We start from the raw sequence: 5,268 nt of genomic DNA on the forward strand, positions 1-5,268 counted from the left end.
TCTCAACATAAAGTTTAAAAATCATGGGTATGGCGTTGACTAACAAAATGAATGGACCATGAAATCGAATAGTTCTAGTGACAAGAACATAGCTACTACACACTTTACTGACCTGTGATGGCTGAATAAATATGATCTTTAAATTAAAGTTTTGCTACTATATAGAAATGGAACCATGGTACAGGACCATACTTAGCATTCAGGTATCGACTCCAGTACAATATAACCGCGAGGTATTGGTTGTAACTTACCAATTTTATGATTGTTTGAAAAAATACAACCAAGCTTTTTAAATTTACACGATACCAAAAATTTAAATTCTTTGTATAATCCTTTTCCAAACCACATTATTATAATTTTTTATACTTTTGTGGTATTTTTAGAAGACAAAAAAATTTGAATTTTAAGAATCCCCCAAAAACCATAAAAATTACAAAATTAATCCCAAAACCATTAAAATGTAAATTTTTAAAAAGATCATGTTTGATTTATTAACCATTAACAGCCTAAAACATGAAAACAAGATTGCAATATTTTGTACTTCTAAATGTCAATGCACCATAACAATTAAATAAATCAGTGGTCTCATGCATGGTAGGATAATACCCTACCACGATATAAATTTGGATTCTATTCCTGGCTGGTGCATACATGTATTTTGAATATGTAATTTATTTTGGCAAGTTTTAGTTGTTCCTTTTTTTTTTGGTTAAAATGTTAATATGGAATACATGTATTCCTGCATGATGCATACTATTAGAGATAAAAATCTCACATCCGATGTTGGAAGGGATCCTTAGTAATATATAAGATAGATGAACCACTCTGGAAGCTCATCTAGCTTAATATGGTATCAGAGCCCGATCCACACAATCCAACCTGATCCACTATCGATCCAGCCCAAATTCGGTCCGATCCTTGCCCAAATATTCTGAAATTGATGCTAAAAAAATTATCATATCGAGGGGACGTATTAGGGACAAAGATTTCACATCGGATGTTGGAATAAATCCTTAGTAGTATATAGGATAGATGAGTCACTCCACTTATCACCAAAGTTTTAAGTTGGAAGCCCATCTAGCTTAACGCATACATGCAAGCAGTGGTCTCATGCATGTTCCTTGTTCATATTGCAGAGTTTTTTTTAACGTCTGATAAATTATGCTATTAAAACGATGAGAACATATTACATAGACGATTCTACTATCATATGAGAATGCACGTCGGACTGCATCACTCCGAGTCATCCTATGAGATCTATGTTCGATGATACGCCATGCACCATGCTGAAGATCTCTTGTAACCATTTTTCTTCATAATATGCATAATTTGCATTTTCTGGATTTTGAACCTCAGATTTCTTGATATAAATTAATGAACATTTAATCAAATCACTGGACTAAGTAGACTTCTACGTTGCAGGTTTGTTTTACAATTATTAAATTTTATTAGTGAAAAGTGAATGGTTCTAATCCCGTTGCCTTTTTTCACCCTCACCAAATGCATTACTTCACCGTTCAACAAAATAATAGCCTTGCGTATTTTTTGGTGGTAAACAATATAAATTTTTAATTATAAATTTCATCAGTCCAACTGCAACAAGATTTGTTATTTTATTACAATCATTTTCTATATTTATATTGTACCGTGTCAACTTTAACTAAAGGGAGCATGAATGAAAAAAGTAAAATTTATAATCACTTTTTTATTAAGATGAGCTATATTTAATTATTAGCTGTAGCCTGTAGTAGCCAATAGAACTCACTTGGGTCGTTTTCTTCTCCCTAATTTGGAAATCTTTAAACCTTTCTTTAATTTGCGCCACCAACCATTTTTATTGTATTTAAGAAATCCAAACACGTAGTATAATATATCTTTCAAATATGTATATAAATCTAAAGGATCTCCAGAGCCTTTCTTCATGTGCTTCGCAAGTCTTACCTTTTGCACATGGGGGCAAGTAGTAATTAAGAATCTCACAACGAAGTATCTGTATTTATATTAACATGCAAACTCATGCAAAAACAAAGTTTCAAATCAATTAAGCGCAGAAATCATATTTAATTTTATTAGTTAATGAGTTAATGTAACTCTTAATCGATCAACTTACAAATAGCATATCATAAAGTACAGATACTAAATTTAAATATCACCTTTTGGAACAAAGTTAAAATATCACGTAAAACAACAATTAAAATAGTTAAAGACACATATTAATTAAGTAAAAGCACGAAGAAGTACGCTAAACTATTAAAACATTTTATAACGCTTTTAGGTTCATTATTCTTGACAGCATGTCCAACGCCGGGACTATGCCCTGTTGTCCTAGGCTTGGAATTATCTTTAAACCCTTCAACAAATTCATTATTTTCTTTCATCTTGTGACCAATGCCCGGACTATTACCCGGAGAAATAGGCCCAAATCATCGGTATAACCGGCAGTGGTATGATGATCAGGATCATCCCCGTCAGTTTGGCGCAACTGTCTTGCCTCAGTGTATGTATTTTAAAAGATACCATACAAATGAAGAGAATGGTTTTAGTTGATAGGGCGCGGGGGGGGGGGGGGGGGGGGGAGGGGGGGGGGGGTTGGTATTATTAAACATATATATGCCAGGCATATAGCAAAGCTTGTGCCCAGCACCTTGATACTTAATTTACTTTGTACAATTAATCAAAATTTGGACTTATACCTGATTTGTTAAAAATGATCATTTGTTAATTATTTGAAGTATTTGCATAAAAAAGTTATTTGCTATGATTTATTACTTTTAGTTGTGAGTATTTCTGGATTATTTTTAAGTATTTTCTAATATTTAAAAAATTGAATTTTTTTACTAAAAAGGAACAATTAAATTACTATAAACTGTTGTGCAGTATTATAAAAGAAGAAGAATGAGCAAAAACACCGCTGGTGATGAACAGAGTGTGTGCCAATTCAGATTTTAACTATCGGTTCATATCCTAAAATTAAATCACTAAACATTTTCAGAGAGAAAATAAAGCATGAACTGTAAGACATTTTCACTGGTCTAATCAGGACTAAACATGTTTTCACTCATTGTGATTATACATAAACAGATAAAATAATTTTCCATATTATTATCTTTTTTGTTAAACGACGACTATTTATTAACAGCGGTGAAATGAACTGTTTACATTAGAACTCTCAATTTCGAAAGGTTAATTAAGTTCCACAAAAACTGCCCTTCTCTAACCATAGAAAGACATGATGTTAGAAGGACCCTCTCACATCTGGCCATCTCCATATGGATAATATATATATATATATATATATATATATATATATATATATATATATACTTTTGATACTTTAAAAAGTACAAATGCTGAAAGAAATCCCGGTTTTTAGTTTTAGATATATAAAAGAAACAAAGTTATATATTCCCCTATACGTTAAAAGAGAAGTCACTTTAGTGATTTCTGCTGATGTGGCATTAATTTATAGCTTCTCAAAAAAATTATTATAATTTAATTGGTCGATTTTTTTTTGAATTTTATTTTTCATTTATTTTAATCAATCGCTTATGTAGATAAGTCCAAAACTATTGTCGATTTCGTTAAGCCCATATATAGCTAGAGGATAATAATTATCGATTTAGTTTAGCCTTGGCAAGATTTAGAACTAAGACAAATATTAAAAACTTTTCTTATTATTCAAACAGTAAACTTGCGCATGTTGATATCATATTAATTACATTTGCTTAGAAAATATTTTAATGTTTCTAATCAGGTTGTTTGTTTTTAATAACTTATCTTTCTAATATGGATTACTTGCGCAAGTTGAAATCATTAAATATGCAAATAACTTATCGATAAATTGTTTTTAATAACTTACCTTTCTAATATGTATTACTTGCACAAGTTGAAATCATTAAATATGCAAATCACTTATTCACAATATGAATTACTTGCGTAAGTTGAAATCATTAAATATTAGCGATTTAGTTTACCTTGGCAAGATTTAGAATTAAGACAAATATTAAAAACTTTCATTATTATTCAAACGGTAAACTTACGCATGTTGATATCATATTTATTACATTGCTTACAAAATATTTTAATGTTTCTAATTAGATTGTTTGTTTTTAAAACTTACATTTCTAATATGGATTACTTACGCACAATATCACATCATATGCAAATCATTTTTTGACAATACACATTTATACATTTCTTTAAACGATTTCATTATTTATTATGCAAAATATTGTGCGTCATTAATATGAAAAATAAATCAACTGTTATATAGGGGACACCCAAAGTTTTAAAATACAAACATTCTCTTTTCATTCTTTAAAGTATTATTCACAAATCTCTCCTCTCATACTATTAATGTATTACGACGATGCTGCTTGTGTGCTAAGAAAAATGTGTTTACACGCAAAGGCTCTCATCTTTCATCGACTCTGCCACCCCCTTTGCCTTGAAAGTTCAATAAACCTGTACAGCCTAATAAAGGACTAACCCGCCAAGGCAATGGGCACTCAGAAGAGCTACGTTGTGTCATTGCTGTTATTCGACAGTGTATTTTCTTAGCATATAAATCACATTTACCTCCTCTATACTTCTATCTGTTAAAATTTTGTTATTACATGACAGTGGCGATCGAACTCCAAAACAGAAGGTGAAACTAAATGTTACAGAGGAGAAACTGTTAAACCTGATGCTGAAGTACAATGGTGGAAAGCCAAGAGCTGAGGTGCGAGAGGCTCCAGCTTTTCTGTCATCCATCTTTTATCAGAGCCTTTATTCCTTTATATATTTTTCTTCTTTTTGTAGACAAAACTAAAAAGTGCAGTCAGTTGCACGACCTATTAGATGCAACAAGAATGTTAGTTCCCCGTACAAAGTAGAATCCTGAATTCAACTCTTTGTGTCTTGTCTCCAAAAAGCATGTATGGTCTATCTTTTCATGTGTTGAATACTGGTAACGACATATGGTCTTCCTTTTTTTATATGTAGACCAGGTCGTGATCCAGAAGACCGTGAACATGCTGAGAAGCTTCGCCAAGTTAAAGTAGTTCTTGAAGAGGTTCTTTAGTACTTTTTTTTTGTTGAATATAGTCCGGGAAAAGTATTACATAGTATCATTTAGTAATACTATCTTATATCATTTTTTTTGTTGAATATACTATCTTATAAGTAAGCTAGCATTATGCATTTTTATTTAATTCATGAGGTCATTTTCTCACAGCAGAGAACCTTTTGGAATGGCGCAGAGAGAAAATTTCTCATGAATATACA

The 5,268-nt window shown here is 31.2% G+C and overlaps 1 pseudogene; it reads right to left on the reverse strand.

Annotated features, from left to right (window-relative positions):
* On the reverse strand, window positions 1–4,755 carry LOC125605645 (annotated as a pseudogene).
* Between the last annotated feature and the right edge of the window lie 513 nt (window positions 4,756–5,268).

This window comes from Brassica napus, unplaced genomic scaffold (genome assembly GCF_020379485.1).
Source record: "Brassica napus cultivar Da-Ae unplaced genomic scaffold, Da-Ae ScsIHWf_797;HRSCAF=1143, whole genome shotgun sequence".
Taxonomy (NCBI): Eukaryota; Viridiplantae; Streptophyta; class Magnoliopsida; order Brassicales; family Brassicaceae; genus Brassica; species Brassica napus.